Source organism: Mus pahari, chromosome 14 (assembly GCF_900095145.1).
Source record: "Mus pahari chromosome 14, PAHARI_EIJ_v1.1, whole genome shotgun sequence".
NCBI lineage: Eukaryota > Metazoa > Chordata > Mammalia > Rodentia > Muridae > Mus > Mus pahari.
In genome coordinates, this window is record NC_034603.1 from 68,272,804 (window position 1) to 68,294,606 (window position 21,803).

At 45.3% G+C, this 21,803-nt stretch overlaps 1 protein-coding gene across 3 annotated transcripts in view; it reads right to left on the reverse strand.

Moving 5' to 3' along the window:
- Stat5b (signal transducer and activator of transcription 5B) overlaps positions 1 to 21,803 on the reverse strand; it is a 69,738-nt gene that overhangs the window by 33,658 nt on the left and 14,277 nt on the right. Inside the window, exon 1 of one of the 3 annotated variants that reach the window (XM_021211483.2) lies at positions 7,085 to 7,617. The exons of the other annotated variants lie outside the window; for them this stretch is intronic. The gene's annotated coding sequence lies outside the window, so the exon portion shown is untranslated. Of the gene's footprint in view, positions 1 to 7,084; positions 7,618 to 21,803 lie in introns of those variants that run through there. 3 annotated transcript variants of the gene reach the window in all.

Here is a 21,803-nt window from a genome sequence, read left to right on the forward strand (position 1 = left end):
GGAAGCAGGGGCCCCCACGCCCATCCCTGTACCCACGGCCTATCCAGCCACCGGCGGCTCCTCCACCCGCATGGAGACAGCCTACCACGCGCATGCTCTTCTCTGCTTATTGACCTGGCAGCTCAGTTTTCAGTTCGTGACATTCTGACAAGGGAAGTGGTTTGTATCTCTGGTAAATCATCACAGGGGCCCACTCTAAACATTGGGAAATGGATTCACCATCGTATTTTTAGGACAGTGTTGACAGTCAGCCGAGCTCTGTGCAGTCACACTTGTGGAGTTCACAGCCTGCCAGGGCAAGCTACAACAGCTCAGCCTGGACACAGAGCTATACTGGCTAAATACACCCAGCACCTATGTTGACCCAGAACACCTAGCCCTATCCAAGGGTGGAGAAAGTTAAATAAAGGGCCAGAAGTACCTGTTTATAAAAACCTCAACATCACAGGCTTATTGGAAACCAAAGGTGACAGATGTTATTTTGTATCAATAGCTAACATTCTATCAGAAACATTTTCTTTAACAAATATATTTAGGTCAGCTCTGGGTAGCCCAGGCTTGCCTCTGGCTCTGGACTCATTATGTAGTTCAACGCCAGCTCCCCCTGCTCCGCCTCCTGTGTACTGAGATTATAGGTGTGTTCTGTTACTCCTGTACTGGGGGTCAATTTGTGCCTGTTAGTCGAGAACTCTACCAACTGAGGCACACGCCCAGCCCAAAACAGAAGCGTTTGCAAACAAAGCCATTACTCTGAAGCTTTTCAGAACACCAGAGACTGTTTCGCTGTAACTTCCCTGGCCAAAAGCAGGCTCTCTTGCTGGAAGCTTCCAGCGAAATTCTGCCAATGGACTGAACAAATTCTGGCTTGAGGAGAAATGAGGGTTTAAAACACTCACAGAGAGCCACGGTTTGCCAGATTAGTTTTTACCATTTGGAGTTTCTATAATTGCTGAGTTCTTCTTTTTTGTGTGGCAGCAGAGCTCGAACCCAGGGCCTTGTGCATGCCAGGTATGGTAGAAAATGAGATTAATGTTCTGAAGACCATGATGAGCTCAATTACTTACAGTTTTCCAGAAAAGCTGCCCTCTTATCTTCTCTGTGCCTCAGGCTTCAAACTTACTAAACGGGGAGAATAATATTAGGTCTCTGTGTGTGTAGGGTTCGTGGGTTACTATGTGTAAGTATGCAACACAGTACCTGAGTGTAGTCAGCCCCTGAGAAGAGCCAACGACTCTTTCACACTTACACAGAGGACTTCCTTCTCCCCACCTCATCTTAACCCAACCAACAAGCTTTCCCAAAGGCAGTTCTCTGACTGATGACCAGCTCTTGCTATCCTTCTGTTTACCTAATGTTCCACAGGATAAAAGTTAACTACCTTTAAGAATAAGGTATTCTTTTTCTTTTCTTATTTTTTATTGCATTTGTGTGTGCATGCATATGCACGTGTGTGCGCACACCACGGCATGCCTTTGGCAGTTAGAGAATAACTTGTAGGGGTTTGTTCTACTGTGTGTTGTGCTGGGGATCGAACTTAGGTCGTCAGGCTTGCTGGCGATCGCCATCATCCATTGAGTCATTCTGCTAGCCCTCCCTTCCTTTCTTCCTCCTCCTCCCTCCTTCCCTCCCTCCCTCCCTTCCTTCCCTCCCTTTTTATGTATAGAGCACATTATAGATGGCTATGAACCTCCCTGTGGTGGCTGGGATTTGAACTCAGGATCTGTGGAAGAGCAGTCAGTGCTAAACACATCTCTCCAGTCCCAGATACTCCAATTTCTTAATTTCGCTGATGCAAGGACTTTACAGACAAGAACCTATGGAAGGGTGGGGCAGGGGCACTGTGAGTTCCGTCCCCCCAACTCAGAAGGAGAACCCTGAAAACTGGGGAGGACAAGCTTACTGAACTATACTGTGATTCCATAATAGGCAAATTCAGAGCCCCAGAAAAGAGTGAGGTTGAACTTTTGGGGAAGTGAGGAAGCGAGGAAAAGGCATTAGGGCTGGACAGTGGTAATGGTCTACAACGCCCGGGAGACTGAATTCTGGACATCTTAGAATGTTGATGGGGCCAGGGAAATGGCTCTCAGGTAAAAGCACTTGTCATTCAAGACTGATGACCTGAGTTTGACCCCTGAAACCCATAGTGGAATGAAGAGCAAACATCCATTAGCTGTCCTCTGACCTCCACAAGCATGCCCCATCTCTCAGGGCCAACAGGTCCTGACTGTGCTGTGTCCTGTTGCCATTGCCCAGCGCTGCCCATGTTCTGAGAACCTGTGGTGAGCTGTCATATCACCCTCTGTGCTTGTGCACACGTTGTCACACTTAATAATTTAAAGAGAGAGGAGAAACCCAGGGTTGGGAGACTCTGGTTTTTAGCAAAGGCTAGGGACAGTTGGCAGATGGACTCAATGGATAAACATTGGTTCTGATCTGAAAAGTTCCAGGCGCAGTGCCAGCACTGCAAATGGTTAAACCTTCCGGCACCCGCTGAGAACCGAGGGATCCTGGGAAGGGGATAAGGGGCCAGGTCATGTGGATGGTCTCGCTGTCAATGTCAACATCATTACTGTGTTGAGTGGTCACCAAATACAAGGACTTTGACAGACAGAAAATATGAAATGCAGTGTTAGAAGATTAAGACTGTGTTCATACTGGCCTGACCGAGCAAGGTTAGAGTAAATGACCACATCTAAAAGTAGGTCAATACCAGCACCATCTGCCCTTTAAAAAACAAAACAAAACAAAACAACCTAACCACTAGCTTATAAGCAACCAGAAAGGAGATTCTCTTTCAGGGGAGAAAAAAAAAAGCAAAAACCAAAAACCATAAGCCCATGAGAAGGGAACAGGAGTGAAAGTGGCCCACAAAGAAACAAAAAAAGGAAAAAATTTCCCGGGCAACACAGATAATAATATTCTGGGAAGACAATCATAAATCTTCACGTCACAGCCCAGTCACCCACCGTGTGTTGCTTTGGGAAGAAGAGGGGTAATGAACAGAGGGACAGGACAGGAGGTAAAGGGGGGGTGTGGGAGTGTGGGGTGGCTACTTGCTGCGTGCAGAGAGTAAGCATACATCAATGGGTTCTCGCATATTTAAACTTCTCACCTAAATACAATCACGTTTATATTAAAATACACACTCCCTCAAAAATAAAGCAGGCAGGCTGGGGTGACAGCTCCTGGTTGGCAAAGCACTCACTGTGCTGTCTTTAGGATCTGAGTTCAATTCCCAGGATCCATGTTAAACAGTGGGCACTGTGCTCCCCGTTCTGGGAGGATTCAGGAGGATCCCTGAAGCTTGCTGGCCACCACAGCTCAGTGGGCAAGCTCCAGGCTCACTGAGGTACCCAGTCTCGACCTTCCTAACACCGTGACCCTTAATACGGTTCCTCATGTTGTGGTGAGCCCCCAACCATAAAACTATTTTCGTTGCTTTCATAACTGTAGTTTTGCTACTGTTAGGCGTCGTAATACGAATATCTGTGTTTTCTCGTGGGCTTTGGTGAAAGGGTGGTTCAGACCCCAGAGAGGTTGAGAACTGCTGCCGTAAAGCAATTGAGAAAGGCACCCAAAATTGACCTCTGGCCTCTATACACATGTGCACATACACACGCGCACTCAGAAGCACATACAGAGACACACACAGAGATATACACACAGATACACACACACACACACACACACACACACACACACACACTCAGACAAGGAGCATCCAAGCTGCAAAAGCCATAGATAACTCCAGTCTCTGGAAACAGGATGTTCTTGCCCTTGCACGCTTCTTACTAGTCACAGAATGAAAAGGAGTTGGAGACCCAGCCCACTGGTAGAGATCTGGCCTAGAAGGCACAAGGCCCTGCTCTCAATTCCCTGGACCTCGAAAACAAAAAAAGAAAGGAAAAGGTACATGAGTAGGTGAATCGGGTGGACGCCCCTCTAACAGAGGGGCTGGGCAACCCCAACCCTAGGGCGGGCAGAGTGGCACTCTACATTTTCAGACTTGACATGCTAAGATGAATCACGAGGAATCGTGAAGAGACAAGCAGCAGCGCCCGCCCCTGCAGCTCACACACCCTGGAAGCACAGAGACCATAAGCACGGCCCCCCGCCACACGGATGACAGAACGCAGCGTTGGCGGCTGTTCTGCTGGAGATAGGGGATAACAACGGTAACTGCACCATACACCTGAAGGAAAAGAAACAAGAATGGGACAAATTCCCCCAAATCCAAACTGCTAGCTCTAAGGAGTGGCAAAGCAAACAACAACAACAACAAAAACTGAACAAAGAAGAATTGGTTTAGGAAAAAAAAAAAAACCCGAGAGACCTGCTTACAGAGATATAACTGTCAAGAGCACACTAAAAGCAGAATCACGGGGTCGAGAGATGGCTCAGCAGGTAACACGCTTGTGGCCAAGCCCTGATGACCTGAATTCAATCCCCGGGAGCCACGTGGTGAAAGAACCAGCCCCTGCAGGTTGTCCTCACACACACACACACACACCAGTAAATCTTTGTTTCTTTGTTTTTAAGCAGAAACACATTTGAAGACATTATTGAGATAATTAAGTTAAATATGGCCTATATATCTGGTATTATTGTGCCTTGGGTGGCCTTGTATTGGCTGTATAGCACAGGATGACCTTGAACTTCTGATTCTTCTGCCTCTACCTCCTGAGTGCTGGGACTATAGGTATGGACTACCACACTATGCCGTGCTGAGGTCTTGTACATGCTAGGCAACTGCTTTACTATCCATTGAGGGCACGTTCCCAGCCCTCGAGTCAGCGCTGAATTTCTTGAGAGTGACACGTGTTGAGGCTGTGCTAGGAGATGCCCTAGTTCTCCGTGCATGTACTCCAGCCTCTGAGGCGAAGGGGTCATGAAGTCTTCATCTTCACCTTCAAAAGAAGGGAAGCGTGGTGTGCGGGGGAGTGATAACGCAGATATGGCAACGGTTCACAGTTGGTGAAGTCTGCCTGGGGCGCACTGTTCTGTTCTTCCAACTTCCCGGGACAATAACTTACTTATTTTCAAAATCAGAATAAAGAGCAAACGTTCCAAAAGAGGAAAACAAGAACACTAAACTAGCAACTGGTGTCTCTTCTGGAACTGGTTCTGTGCGGCACTGAAGGTCTGGACTTCTCTGACTGTGTGTTGTGGGCAGGAGGATGCCAGCATCCTTGCCCGTGCATTACCATCCCTGAGTCCAGGCCTAACAAGCAACTTGAACAGCCATCAGAGGAGGATTACCACTGTACCATTTTCCAGATGGCTGCAAGCATTTGCTGGAGCCCATAAATAATGGCATCTGTGTTACAGAAAATAAGAAACATGTTCTCAATATTTTCTTCGTTAAAATTCATGGCCTCTCTCTTCCCGTTGAGGATTACGGTTCTGTTTCCACTTAGGGAAAATTTGCTTTGAAGCGTGTTTTGTTCTAGGTCAGCTCTTAAGGACAACCACTAGCTAAACAGTATGAAACATCATGGGAGAGACTGGAAATAACATGAAATGGGGGAATGGGAAAGCTATCGCGTTTTAACCTGTGGAATGACACAGAGCCATCTAAGTCACATAGAGAAGCAACCACGCTGAAATACAAACGCCATGTCAACATGTCTTTGAGGATTAAGAAAAGAATGTAGCAAAAGTGTTTTGAAGAAGAGAATGCATAAAAGGCTACTGAAGAAAAATCTGAGAAAGGTCTAGTGTGTGAGCACCTGTTACATTAGGCAACAGTATTCTGATTTTTTTTTTGCAGTTATTAAATTGTGTCTAAAACTTGGAACACTTAGGAATGTGGTCTTTGCATGAGTGAGGCCATAGGCTTGATTCCCATCCCCATATCACAAACTAAATAAGCTTTTTAAAATATAACACTTTGAGATATAATATTAGTAACAAACGACACTCTGTTGATGAGCATCCCGTGGACACCAAGTTTAAATGGATGCACAAAGACAGAAGAGTCAGATAGGCTAGCACAGGCTGTAATAGCAGCACTTGGAAGTCTCAGGTGACTGGACCCCAAGTTCAAGTCCAGTCTGAGCCATATAGTGAGTCCCCATGGCAAAGACTCAAAAAACACAGAAAAGGGGCTAGCAAAAGGGGTTCAGTGGTTAAAAGAGTTTGGCGTGTAGCAGTGAGGACCAGAGTTCAGATCCCAGACCCCACGTAACAAGCTGGGCAAATACCGGTCATTCTATTTCAGAGGGATCCAGCACTTTCTGGCCTCCCACTCATGCATGTGCACATATAACCATGTGCGCGCATGCGCGTGCGCACACACACACAATTTATTAGGTTTTTTTTTGTTTTGTTTTTACAGACACAGGAAGATAGGATTTCTCAACACTGCCTTACAGACTGACATCCTTGACTTAAGTAGGACATGACATACTAGAACTTTAGTCATAATATTTCTTTAAAGGAATGTGAGCCTATCACTTTCAGATACTTAGCAACTTAATATGTTTTCAAGTAGTGGGTCAAGATTACTAACAGCTAAGATGAACGTAGAACCGATGTCTATTTATAGTCCTGTCAGCTCCCTTTCACCCTTGGCATGACCAAAGAACTTACAGCAATTGTAGACAGAATGAGAAACACAGAAAACCATTCAGAACAGCACTATTCCTTCACACGCACACACACACACACACACACACGTCACACTTCTAGCACATGAATCACACACCTGCCCACATCTGGATGGCATGACAGCCATGGATAGTAAAGAACAAGTCAAGGCCTCTGGAAAGCTGTCAGGACGAGATGAGGTAACAGAAAACCTCAGCTGATAGCTCCTGACTTAGCTCCTACTCAAAGGCTGATGGAACTGGCAGGAACAGGTTTTCTTAGTTCATAGCAACTTTGCACCAAGAACCTATATGTAATCCAGGCTGGGCTGGAAGTAACTACATAGTCCAGGCTGTCCTCCTGCCTCAGTCTAAGTGTTAGCACTACAAGAGCACATCCTATATCACTTATGTCCATTCTCTCTCATTCGACAGTCTATGCCACCAACAGTCAATCTAGGAAGCAGACGGAGAATACAGTGGAGAAGCACACCTACCTACAGAGCCCGAATCGCGTGCAGGTTCAGGTTGCTGTGCTGCACACATTTACATGAATTATCATCCATCTTTACTTTGGGTCACAGACATGGTATTTGAAAAATGCTTCTTGCTTAGAAAATTAAAATGTTTTCTTGTCAGAAAAAAAAAAAATGGTTACAGGAAAAAAAAAAAAACCCAAAAGGTTATCCAGGTGGAAGAATCAACGTCGTTACGAGGACATCTGCGACGAAACGAGTTGAGACTGTAAGCTGTCCACCTTCACTACCTTTCTAGCACTGGGTCTCTGCCATCAAACAGAATCCCTTTTGCCTAAATTGCTTTTCTGGAGACAGATCTTCCTTCACTACGCAGCAACAAACACATCTAAACCCAGCTCAGCTCCGTGACCAGGCGCTGTGCAGGGGCTCCTGCTTCTAACGGCTTGGGCTTGGGCTTGGGCAGCCAGGCTAGAGGCAGAACTCTGTCTACACTCGTTCACTGCTCACTGGCTGCGATGTTACAGGAAGAAGCAAAGAGCAGCGATTTCCTTCCAAAAGGTCAGCTGCTTCAGACAGACCAAACAGAAAGCTGTGAGTTCTCGCCAACTTCCCCTCTGCAGCTGGTACGCAATCACATTTTGTTTCCAGTAAAGCTCCCAAGAAAAACAAGCAAATGGGGACCCACAATCTCTGCCACTGAAGGGTCTCGGCTGAAGTTGAAAGAGGTTAGATCATAAAGCCTTATGCTTTCTAAACGGCAAGGGCACCATTAAGAACTGCCAGCTTCAAAGTGAGACCATACTTGGGAGGAGGTGGGGGAAGGGCAGGAACCATCTTAGAGTTTGATTGTTTATTTATTTTGTATGTTTTGTGTGTGGTGCATGTGGCCATGGCATACGTGTGGGAGTTAGAGGACAGAGTCTGTTCTCTGCTCTTCTCTCCATTCACCGTTTGGGTCCTGGCAATCAGTTTGGTGGCAAGCACCTTTACCCACTGAGCCATCATGCTGGCCTCCCCACTCCTATAGTTTACATGAATAAACCAGAAGTCTCTATCTAAAAATATGATAGTAATCTGGTGATAAGAGTGACATTTAAAAATCTCTAGGTGATTGACAAAATTAAAATGTCAGACTTTTCTCACACTGAAGGCAAAACATGGGGCTGGAGAGATGGTTCAGCTGTTAAGAGCACTAGTTACTATTCCAGAGGACCTGGGTTTAATTCCCAGCACCCACATAGCAGCTCACAACTGCCTATAACTCCAGTTTCGGGGTATCTGACACCCTCACTCAGACATAAAGGCAGGTAAAATACCAATGCACATAAAATAAAATCAATAAATTGTTTTAAAAACTAAGAGAAAACAAACAAACAAAAGCCCAGCCATCCATGATGGCCAGCATGCACTCAATGCTAAAACCCCAGAGACCACAGAGAACGCGCACACAACTTCTGAGATTAGACATGGAGAAAAGACCACTAAAACGATGAGCAAAAAGACAAGTAAGGTCTTTTTCAGATAGTAATTCCAAATGCTTAAAATGACGCTGAAGATTTTAGTGCCCCGCCCCAATAGCATTGTATTCTGGCACAGACTTCTGTAAATTAAAAGTGCACCAAACTATAGGAGAGTCTGCATTCGCTTCTCCTAGAGGCAGCAACATAAGATCCTTCCCAGTGCAAACGAGAAGGAAGAAAAATGAAGGTTTTAAATGTCTACATATGTCTTGCAAGAAAATGTTGATGGGCTAGACTGGGGAGATAGCTCAGTTGGTAAAGAACTTGTCTGGGAAGTGTGAGAATCTGTGTTCAAATCCCTAGACCCCATAGCGATGAGTGTTTTTAATTCCAGCAATGGGAAGACAGGAGGTGGACACATGGTTGCTAACTAGATAATATAGCCTATTTGAGGAGCTTCCAGGCCTGGGAGAGACCCTGTCAAACAAAAAAAGAATGACACACAGTTGTCTTCTGACCTCCACTCTCTCTCTCTCTCTCTCTCTCTCTCTCTCTCACACACACACACACACACACACACACACACACANACACACACACACACACACACACACACACACAGAGAGAGAGAGAGAGAGAGAGAGAGAGAGAGAGAGAGAGAGAGAGAGAGAGAGAGAGGAAAAGAAAAGAACACTTGACAAGTCCCTCTGAGAAGCTCACATGGCATGCCATCAGCTCCGTGTGGTTTCTAACTACTCTCTCTCAGGTTGTGGTGGCAACAGAGATAGCAGTCCTCACAGAAGCTGGGCTTTGATGATGGAGTGCTTAACCCCAGGCTCAGAACACCCAGCACGAGATGAAGACAACTGAGAGCTCCTGGGGTGAAAAACTTGTTACATAGGCTAAATTAAGCTGCACACTAGAAACTGTTTCATGTCGACACAAAGCAAGCGACTTACTTTCCACTCCTCTTTGCCTCTGCTTTACAGCAGCAGGGGGGTGGCACGCAGGGGAGAAAGCTAGCAGGAGAAACAGTGGTTCTAGGAGCAGAAGGAATGAAAAATACCAAGGAGCTATTGCCACATGTCACACATACACCTGTGCGCGCTGCATGTGTCCTCAATAAGTCTCAAGAACACCCGCAGTGTCTCTAATAGTGTCACTATGCTACAGGTGAGGCAACAGGCTTAAGAGTTAGGCTTAAGAGTTAGTTCTCAGATTCCCTAAGAGGCCTCAGACCTTCTGAGAACATGCGCCCAGCCTCACATCTTTGCTCATTAAAAATCCTCACTTAGTTAAGGGCAGTCGAGCCATCACGCCTGACAACCCGAGTTTGATTCCTGGGCCCCACATGGTGGAAACAGGAAACTGACTCTTACAGTTGTTCTTTGACATCCACACATGCATGTATACATGCTCGAGCATGTGCACGCACGCGTGCATGCACACACACTATTTTTTAAAGTTAAAAAAAAAAATCCTCATTTAGCCAAAGTAGTTCTTTCTGAAGCATACCTTTGTCTCTAGGCTGCTTTAGAGTAAAAGGTATAGAATAAATTATCCCAGAGTGCAACTTCCAAAGAGACCCAACCCAAAAGAAAGCTTTAAATCAGGTCTTTCTGGAGCCCTAAAGTACAACTGGAGAGAGCCAGAGGAGGGTTTGGTGCATCTTCATCTTTCTGAACCAATCAAAAGTCAGCTAAAAGCTTGGAGTTGTGAAGGTAAACAAAAGGAGGACCATCCTGTGAGAGGGCAGCTCTCTGGTGAGGTTAATACCTCGGTCTTCACAGCTCCTGGGTCAAAATGGGCAGTGAGGTGAGTTCTGATGCCTGTCAGCTGTGCTGCTGTTCATCGCCAACACTAATCCCAGGTCGTGCTCAGCTCTGGTTTTCATAAAGGGACAATCACTCACACCAATGAGAAAACAACCCAGGCATCAGGATAAGCCTGGCGGTTTGGGGAGCTGAAGCTGGGCATCGCCTGGGAAACTGTTCACACAATAGCAATAATTTAGCTTCCATTTATCTAAAGCTGCTGCACCTGAAACCAAAGAGAAGGAATAAGTTCCTGTGCAGCTAAATACTGATGGTAGAAGAAGTAACTATGTTGCTATCTTGGTGTGCTTTGAGTATGAGTTGAGTGCCAAGAATCCTTAGAGTTCACCAAGCCATGCTATAAAGTAGCAGATAATGGAAGACAACTTCTGGATTTTTCCTTATGCATGACATGGCAAAGGGGGGAACTGAGAACAAGGACATGTGACAATCCCAAGCTCCTAAGAAAGATGTTCCTTGTACTCTTTCACGCCTCAGTGAGAAATGGGACCCCAACAATGCTGTGTCTTTCATCATTTTGAGCACCTCATTTTGAAAAGACAGACTGCACCACCTCTCTAGAGTTCCTGCTTACCCCTCACTTCGCTTGGTACATGGTAGGTATTTGGTAATTGGGTATTATATATCATTTCAGCGGATCTCCAAGTTACAAAGGGAACCAAATTGGGAGGAATAGCTGGTAGTCCAATTATTTTTTTCAATGTGTTATTTTTAACACATTATTTGTATCCTTATTAGAGGAGTAATGGGAGTGAATCACATTTTATAGAAACTGTGACGGAGGTTTTGACTCATCGTTAGCGTTAATCAATAGATGAACCATCCGTAAACATCGTGACGAGTTTGGAAAATTGAGCTAACACCTCACGGCCGCGACTCCAGAGGAAAAGAATGACATGGGTTTGCGAGAACGCTGAGCTGAGCTTGAAGCCTCAAGAAAATTCCCTTCATCTCCAAGCAAATGAAACTGTTTCCTTTAATGACACGGCGAGAAAGAAGCTGAGCATAAATGGTAGGCAGGGCATTTGCCAACAGCAACAGCACACTCCCTCGGTCACCATACTTGCCACTAAATGCCACCCAGAGAGATTTATTACCATTGCCAAAACAATATGAAGAGGTGTGACAACCCCAATGCAGATGAAGGTTTGAGGATGACTCAGGCCTCACAGTGACGCCTGTCACACACGGAACCCGTGTTATCATCCCCTCCCCTTCCCCCAGAGAGTCCTCCATCTCAGCATACCATGCCAACTCGAGATATTTCAGTAGGTGCGGCCACCTTTGACTATAGATGCTTTTTAGATTCTAGATGTATTTCCATGGAGCATGGTAAACTTAGCTATGGATGTCCCCTGTCCCTGCCAAAAATGACAAGCTGCTTGCTTAAAAGCTGTCACTAATTAGCTACTGCTGTAAAGAACACCAGAGGAGGTGCCAATAAAAGCATATTGAACAGAAAAAAAGGCCCTATAACAAGGAGTGGGGGAACAGAACCTATTTGTGGCTGGTAAACTTTACACACACACACACACACACACACACACACACACACACACACAAAATCTAAATCTGGGAGAAGTGGGGGTGGGGCGGTAACGGCTATAGATGCCAGTTCCTCTTTAAACAGGAAGGGTGGGAGGATGCTCCCAGATTACCAGTGCCACTGAGCTCCTCAATGCGATTTTTTCACCGTTCCAGGATGACCTGAGTATGGCTGAGTGTTCACTGTCGGGTGCTCTATCTCGGGTACCTTAGCACCTGTGTTTGAAAACACCATAAAAATGGATCTCTAAAGGCACATCCCATTGACTTCAGCTGAAACATTTATGGTTCTGGACTGAACTGTTGGCCTTACGTTTGACAGGCTGAGAACAGGGCCAAGGCAGGCAGTATGGGTCCAGTAAATGAACGGAGGACACAGGGAAGAAAGCACCACGGCACAGCTTATGTTCAGAGCTCTGATTGAAGACCGCAGAGCCTGGGGCTGAACAGATAGCTCAGTGGTTTTAGAGCACTTGTTGCTCTTGCAGAGGACCCGGGTTCAATTCTCAGCACTCACATAAGAGATCACAACTGTCTTAACTCCAGTTCTGGGGATCCCATGCCCTCTTCTGACCAGGCACACATACACACCTGCAGACAAAAGCCATTTAGACACACAAAATTAAATAAATCTGGGGGAAAATATAGTTCACAGTCAGGGACTGGAGAGACAGCTTCCTTCTGAACATGCACAGGGACCTGAGTTTGATTCCCAGCACCCATATAGCGCCCATACAAAAAGCCATGCTTAGAATGCCAGCCATGGACCGAGGCTTTCTAGCCAGTAAGGGACCTCGTCTCGATAAACAATCTGGGAGCTTGCCCAATGGTTAGTGTTGGCCACACAGAAGAGAGGATTTGAGTCCATATCCCCAGAGCCCACATACATGTCCAGACGACGCATAGGGGCCATCTGTAATTCTAGCCTTGGGAGATGGAGATAACCCAGGGCGAACTAGCCAGTAAGACTAGCAGCATCTTCAAACTCTGGGTTCAGTGAGAGACCCTGTCTCAAGGATTAAGGTGGACGAACAATCAAGGATGGTGCTTGACAATAACCTCCCATCTTTACATACACATATACATGCATATATGTGTACACACACACACACACACACAGGAACACAGAAGAAGGAAAAGAAGGTGGACAACTCCTGGAAAACAACTGAGATTGATCATCTATGCCTTCCACACAGGCACACACACATGCACTTGTATACACACGCACACACCACACACACACACACACACACACACAAACACACACACACACACACAGAGTTCAGAACTGAGATGTAGCTTAGTGGTAGGAGAGCACAGGACCCTGGGCTCCATGCCCAGCACCAAAGAAAACAAGATTCTATTTGAAAATTAAATTCAGATTAAAACAAAACAAAATAAAACAAAACTTTTTTGAGTCAGGGTCCCATGTTGCACAGGGTGGCTTTGAACTTGCTATGTTGTGAAGGCTGATCTTGAACTTCTGATCCTCCCCTACCTCCATCCCTGAGTGCACTTGGCACACAGATAACTTTTCAAATCATTCTCCAAGGCCATCTCCTCCCCTCCTTGTTATAGCTCTAAGAACACTACAGACATCCCGGCCTTCGCTTTCACACTCTGGACTCTGCATCTCTCCTGAAAGGTGGGCTGGAAGACAGCTGGGACTGGCTCATTTCTATTTGGACGCAGAGATCAGGGTGCTTTTGTACCAACCACACCAAAAACTTAGAATGAACAAGAAGGATAAAGAGAAGGAGAGAAGGGAAAGGAGGGGAGGGGTAGTGAAGGGGAAGGGAGAGAAGAAAGACAATGTAGTGAGAATGGGGCTGCAGAGAAACAACCAACATAGGCTCGACTTCAGGCCTCACCGTGACTTCACAGTGGGGCCGCCATCAAAGCCTCTTCTGTCACAGAGGCCCCTTGTGTGCAGAATGCTAAATATCTGTATAAGCAATTACGTCGATGTACCAGTAATTTTCCAGTCCATAATCGAGTTTAAAGAAGAACGATTTGTTTTATGAAACATGGAGAAAGGCTAATCTCCAATATTACTGTCGGTGCAGGCTTATCAGCAAGACTTGGAGGAGATAAGCCATCAGACATCCTGATTAGGCATCACAGCTTCAAAGGTTTAATACCCCCCTAGTGGTACGCCTGCCACAAATGGCTGCATTAACTTGCCTCTGTATTCTTACTGGGCATGCATCTCTGCCTAGGCCTGGGCACAAAGCAGGAACAAGATTACCAGGGAGGAGAGGGTTGCCAGGTCTCCGAGGAGGGAGGGAGAGAGAGGCTGGCAGGGACACAGGGACAATTACTGTGTGAGTCCGCTTACGTGAGGTGAGGTACACGGAAGAGTCCAGATCATGCACACAGGAGACGGGTGGTGGCTGGGGTGAGGGGCAGAGGGAGAGTTATTCTTTAACGAGCAATTTTTGTTTTGGATGACAGAGATTGCACAAGATGTGTGTCCTTAGTGCCACTGAACTGTACACTTGAAAATGGTTAAAGTCAGGGCTGGGGATGTAGAAGCTTGGTGACGGCCAGCTTGGCACCTGTGAGGACTTGGGTTTCATACTCAGTACAGAACACAGTCTCCCTGTGCCTGCCCAAAACAAAAAAATTTTATTACGTGTTGTTGCAATTTTTAAAACAAGACACTCCTCCCATCTTTAACACTGAAATCCAAAGGAAGCCAAGTGCTTTCCTGCCTCTTAAGTTTCTAGACAAAGGCTTGTCTTCCTGAGAGTTGGTGCTCTCTGGCTACACCAGCCAAGCTGAGGCTGAAGGGGATCAATGGAATCCAGGTGTTCCACTGTCAGTCCATGGCAGTATTCAGAGATGAAGGTCTGCTTGCCATTAACAGACAGAATTGGAGCAAACCTCTTACAAAAGCACATTTACTGGGCTCACGTTACCTGCCAGGCTCAGTTACAAAGATCCCAACACACACACAAGCGATGACCACAGCAGACGTGCATCCCCCAAACTTGGACTCTAGTATCGCATATGAAAAGCTTGGAAGTTGTGTATCCAAACCAGGATTTGAAAAATAGTTCTGAAACTCTTGTCAAAAAATAATCCCCTCAACAGGGATTACTGACTTGGGGGAAGCTGCAAACGTGTGCAAGCAATTTCTGATCAAGTCAGGACATCTGTCCACCGCTGGCAAAAGCCGATCAACTTTATGTGCCAAACAAGTCGGGGTCAGGCAGGGACAGCACGGTGGTGTAGAACCGGTCCAGCTCTTCCCAATGATGCAGTTTTACTTGCGGGAAAACTTGACAAATCCAAGCCAGATCCTCTTTCAAAGAGGATCTGCAGATTAATCTCTACCAAGCACGGAGTAAAATTCCGTAAGACTCAAGGACCCGCACACAGAGGGACCAGGACAGGTGGCAGGCGGTTTCTTCTTCCCAGGGAATAAAATAGAGATCAAACACTACTAACACAACAAATGTAACAGGTAACAAAAAAAAAAAATGTAAAAATGCATATAACAAAAAAATGAGTGAAACATTTGAAAATGACCACTTGTTTCTTGATTCAGCATTGTTGTCCAGAATCGACATAATAAACTTTAAAGCAAAAAAAAAAAAAAAAAAAAAATTGGTTACCTTGGACCCTGACAACATGCATGTACGCTCTTAAATTTCCACCTTTAATGAAATGATTCGAGATTCTAAATTATGTCCTGATTATATATTTGGGAGAAGGTGTTTCCCCCATTTATGAAAATAATCCCTCATCATTATTTTGTTACATTGTTTGAATGTATTTAGGGAGGGCACATGCCAATGTCCATGTTCCCACGTGGAGGTTGGCTGACAGCTTGAGGAAGACATTTTTATCCTTTTTTACCAGGCAGGTTCTGGCAATTGGACTCAGGGTGACAAGGTTGGGAGCAGGAGCCTTCACCAGATGGGCCATCTCTCCAGCCCCACCCCTCATTTTATATGGAGGAATAAATGATATTTACTAACTTGCATCAAAATGTTTTCAACATTACAATGAACTGACTTTGGCACTGCACTAAAATAAAGAGCAGCTTAAAGTTCACCCTGCAGTACAAGCTGATGAGTACTTTACTTGACATTTTAATGACTGACAAATTTGGCTTAGGTACGAGGCCACATTCAAAGTGACACAGAAGTTCTATCCATCTCTTCAGAGGATTCTTTCAGTACTAAGCATCTAAAAAGATTGCTAGGATCAGCAAAGTAGGTCCACATTATGGACACGTGCCTATAATCCCAGGACTTGGGAGGCAGAGGCAGGACAATCATAAAAGCTCCCAAGTTCAAGGTGAGCTTGCCACGCTGGGACCCCATCTCTAAAGCAAAACAAAAAACAGATGCTCCAAGGGGGAGGTTGGCTGAGGGATAGAGAAGGCAGGGCTCAGGACCACATGCATGCCAGCCGCTCTGCTGTGGGCCCCGAAGCTCTGGTCAGGTCTTTATACCTGCTTGAGACAGCAGCTATCTCAGAGCCTGGCAGTTTAGAGAGGACACCTCTCACTGCCTTGCTGAAAATCACAGCCTTCCCTGTATTAGCTCTCCAAACTAAATCAACAGAGGGGGAAAAAAAATCTCTGGAGAGAAGCAATTCTTCACTTATAACTAGATCTCACGGTTCAAACATCGACTTCTATAGCATTATTATTTCCATGACTGTGTATACTCATGATGTGTGTGTGTGTGTATGTGTGTGTGTGTGAGGGCATGTAGCACACATGTGGAGGTCAGAGGGCAGCTTTGTGGGAGTTAGTTCTCTTCGGGGATGAAGCTCAGGTCTGCATGCACCATCAGCAAGTGCCTTTTACCTGCTGAGTTATCTCGACAGCCCTTGAGCATCATCAACTTTAGGCTGAGTTCAAAACATCAGCACGGTTTTGTTTTTCTCAGCAAACTCAGTTTCACAAAGACAAGCAAGAAAGCAAACCAAAACAACGTACGCGTACACATCCTGTAACCAAACAAAAATAGCAAACCTCCCAGCTGCCTAAGAGTCATTTGATAACGCGGCTCCTCTGAAACAGAATGGCCATTTCAGTCTCAGAGCGGGAAGACTCGTGGATGACTGGAGACAGCTCTGATGGATACATCACCCAAAGCTGCACCAAAACCACCCATTCCCTGGCTCCTGCCCCCTGCTCAGGTTCCTCGAAGGCAGAACAACATTCTAAAATTCATGTGCACATATGCACTTTGGAACATGGAACCCTTCCCCACCGGCACATTAGAAACAGAAGGAAGATTTCCAGGGGAATGCCTGATGAACCCTCATCGCTCACAAACCAACAAAGCCCCAGTTAGCCTTTATACTTTAGGGTTTTATTTTATTTTTATATTTTAAATTACTTTGGGGGAGGGGTGCCTGGCCCCGTGGCACACATGTGGAGGGCAGTGGTGCCCCGTGGCATACGTGTGGAGGGCAGAGGTTAATTTTAGGACTAGGTTTCGCTCCTTCCACCACGTGGGTTCTGGGGAGCAAACTCAGATGGTCTGTCTCCCCGAACTGGGTTGAGAGATGTGTACCATCACACCCACAAGTTTGACTTCTGGAGGAAAAGATACTAGAACTTCTTGACAGGACTACTGGGAATAAGAAAGGAATCCCCCCCCCAGCTGTGTGTTCCCCCGCCCCACCCTAACTGAGCCTCTCTGCTCCTAAGAGGGGAGAGGCTCAGAGTTGAGAAACACTGTGCAGACACCAGGATCTGAGTTTCAGTCCCCAGCAGCCGCATAAAAGCCAGACAGGAGGGACGCTCCTGTAATCAGTCCGTGCCCCGGAAAGGCAAAGACAGGAAGATCCCCGGGGCTAGCTGGCCAGCCAGTTTAGCAAAATTGGTGAACTCCAAGTTCTGTGACACTGTCTCAAAAGCTGAGTTGGAGAGCAGTGAGGACAGACACACAGATACACAGACACACTGACACACACTCACACACACACACACACACATGTTCTCGAGTGCTCGCTCACCTACACACACACACACATACAGAAGGAGATGGGCAGTGGGAGCTTGGAGGACGGGCACAGGACTTCCAGCATACAATGGGGATGACAGCTTCCAAAACAGAGTGCAGCTGGGGATGTCTGTGTGTCTTGGGGTGGGAATCAGTGTCCCATAGATGGCAGTGGGTCCAGGAGACAATCTGTATCCTATTTTACAGTTGGCAGTCCCTTATCCTCAGGAGATGCATTCCAAGACTCCAGTGGATGCTGAAAATCTCACATGGGACCAAATCCTAGAATGCATATTGCTCTATACATGCACTCTGACGGCTTCATTAAAGTTATATATTAGCCACAATAAGAAATGACCAATTGCCCTGGCTAGTTTATTGTCAAACTGACATAAGATCGAGTTACCTCCATAAGATTAGCAAACTGAGTGTTGTGGTGCAGGACTTTAATCCCAGCCCTCCGGAGGCAGAAGCAAATGGATCTCTGAGTTCGAGACCAGCCTGGTCTACAAAGTGAGTTTGAGGACAGCCAAGGCTACACAGAGAAAACCCAAAATACATACATATATACATAAAATAAAAATTAGCGTGTAGACGAGCCTGTAGGGCATTTTCTTAATTAGAGCTTGATGTGGGAGGGCCCTGCCCACTGCAAGTGGTACATCCCCTGGGCAGGTGGTCCTGGGTTGTATATGAAAGCAGGCCGAGCAAGCCATGTGGCGTGCACTGTTTCTCCACGGTTCTTGCCTCCCGGTTCCTGCCTTGAGTTCCTGTCCCGATTTCCCTCAATGATGGACTGTGATGTAGCACTTTAAATTGAAATAAACCCTTCCTCCCCGAGGTGTTCTATCACAGCAGTAGACATGAAAACTAACCAATGAAGTGGAGTAATCCTACAGCTATGAAAGTCGGATGGTTCTTCTCTTCGAGCTGCTCTGTGCTCACCTCCTCCTCTAGGTCACCCATGGATGAGATGGGGTGACTGATGTAGGCAGCTGGGAACGGGTTGCTAAATGCAAGCTTTGAAACCTCTCCAGGCTCGATGTGAGGACAAAGACTAGCTAACAGTGACTAGCCAGCAGGTGGCATGTTGTCCTAAGTCCTCTGGACGGAAAGATGAGTCAGGCCCAGGTGAGACACACGGCACAGTGTGAGAGTTCATGGTCCTGAGAACAGTGTGTAACTCAAACACGTGGATTTTTTTCTCTGGAACTTTCTATGTATTATTTTCAGATTATAGTTGATTATGGGGAACAGAAATCTCAGTAAAGTAGATCCTTGGGTAAAGGGATACGGATGCACCAGGGTTACGGCCGTCTATACGGATGCACCAGGGTTACGGCCGTCTTGTCCACTACAAGGTGCATATGCTACAAATCAAGCACTTGAAACTTGAGGACCGGACTTTTAAATTTCATTTTAATTAACTTAGGAAGCCATGTATGTAATCCAGCACTCAAAAGTCAGGAAAACCAGAATCCCTGCGGCCACATAGGGAGTTCCAGGCCAGCCTAGACTACATGAAACCCTGTGTCAACAACTTCCCATTCCCCTACGGCAAATGAAAAACCTCATGCTCACTGCAGCTTTTGGGAACAAACGGAGTGAAAATGTGGATCTACTTTAGCAAGAAGAAAAGTTTTATGACATCTTGCCAGACAAAATGATGTGTGCCTGTAACCCCAGCACTGGGGGGAGAGAGGCAGGTGGATCTCTGAATTCAAGGCCAGCCTGGTCTACAGAGCCAGTTCCAAGACAGCCAGGGCTACACAGACAAACTTGTCTTGAAAAGAAAAAAAAAGTTTTATGAATTCTAAACAGCTTAAAATTTTACATATCAATTGAGATGTGATGGGTAAAATGTACACCAATTTCTGATTTCTTAGCTAAGTACAAAAATACCTCACGATAATTTTCATATTGATTACTTGTTGACACTTTTTTATATTTTGGGTTACATGCTAATGTCAGGTGGTTTTTGTTGCTGGTTTTGGTTTTTCTGAGACAACATGTCACTCTGTTCAAGACAAGCTAGTCTTTGGCTGGCTTCAAACTGGCGGTGATCCTCCTGCCTCAGTCCTTGGAGTGCTAGGATTACAGGCATGCACTACCATGACCAGCTTAGAACTAAACTGTACCTGGTTTTGTTGTCTTACTGTTTAAGATGATGACTACTAAACAATTACACTCCTACAGATATAATCATATTGTTCCATCTCTATCAGGCAGGGCTACTTTAGAACATAAATATTTTATATTCCTATGCACCCAGTGCTTGAAGGTTTCTGGTTCACCCAAAGCTCACCCACCCATAACACTGAAACTTCAGTCTGTTTCTTTTACTTGGAAGAAAACCTTCAGAGCTGGCCTGGAGACCTTTCCTGTATTTACCGAGACGGTAGAATGAAATTACAGTGTTTGAGTTCAAAGTGCAGATACTATTTTTAAAAATTACTGTTTTCTGACACAGTCTCTATGTAAATGTGTCTACAGTTCTAGCAAAACTTTTTTTTTTTTTTTTAACTTTTTTGAGATAATGAGTCTTGCTATGTAGCTTGGGCTGGTCTCAAATTCACTAGCCTCCTGCCTCAGCCTCCTGAGTGCTGGGATTACAGGTGTACATCACCATGCCCAGCCTAGCAATTAATTTATCTAGTGAATTTATCTAGTGAATTAATTTATCCAGCATCAGTTCAAGGAAAGTAAAGTCATTTTGACACTTAAAAAAAAACAAAACAAAACAAATCTATTCCAGTCCTGGGCATGGTGGCGCATACCTTTAGTTCACAGCACTCAGAAGATGGAGGCAGGTGAATCTCTGTGAGTTTAAGGCCAGCCTGATCTACCTAGAGAGGTCCAGGCAGCCAGGACTACATTGTCTCAACAACCTATTCTAATGCATACTTCAAAGAGAATGCGCCACTCTTATCCACACTGTTCTCTGAAAAGAATGTAACAATCCAAATAAACTGTCTAGCAATTTTGACACACTTGGAGACATGCTGATCTAGGGAGCGGATCTGAACATGTATAAAGCCTTGATATATGATGAAAATGTACTGGCACACCAGAAAAGGTAGGAAAAGTGATAATTGTCAAGTCATTTGAAACAACTATAGGTCAAAAGTGTCAGCCCATGTGACATATTTGCAAAGCACCTGGCACACAGTGAGTCTCAAAATATTAATTATTGGGCTGGGTGTGGTGGGACAGACATATCCTTAATCCCAGCACTTGAGAAATAGAGGCAGGAGGATCTCTATGGGCTCAAGGCTAGCCTGGGCTCAAGGCTAGCCTGGTCTACAAGTGAGTTACAGGCCAGCCACAGCTTTATAGTAAGACCCTGTCTCTAAAATTATAATTATATATATATATATATATATATATATATATATATATATATATATATACATACATCTTAGGCAATAGCTAACTTTATTCAGAGCATCAAGCAATTTCTACTCTGAGGATTAAGAGGAATCACCTGAATAAAGTATACAACCACAATAACAAGCTTTTAGTGGCAAAAATGGATTTTTCCATAGAGGCATATGAATAACAACAGTTAAAGTGAACACACACTCAAGCCGAGCATGGTGGCACACGCCTTTAATCCCAGAACTCAGGAGGCGGAGGCAGGCAGATTTCTGAGTTCGAGGCCAGCCTGGTCTACAGAGTGAGTTCCAGGACAGCCAAGGCTACACAGAGAAACCCTGTCTCAAAAAAACAAANATACATCTTAGGCAATAGCTAACTTTATTCAGAGCATCAAGCAATTTCTACTCTGAGGATTAAGAGGAATCACCTGAATAAAGTATACAACCACATTTATAATTATATATATATATATATATATATATATATATATATATATATATACATACATACATCTTAGTTATTATCATTAAGAAAAAACAGTGCTAAT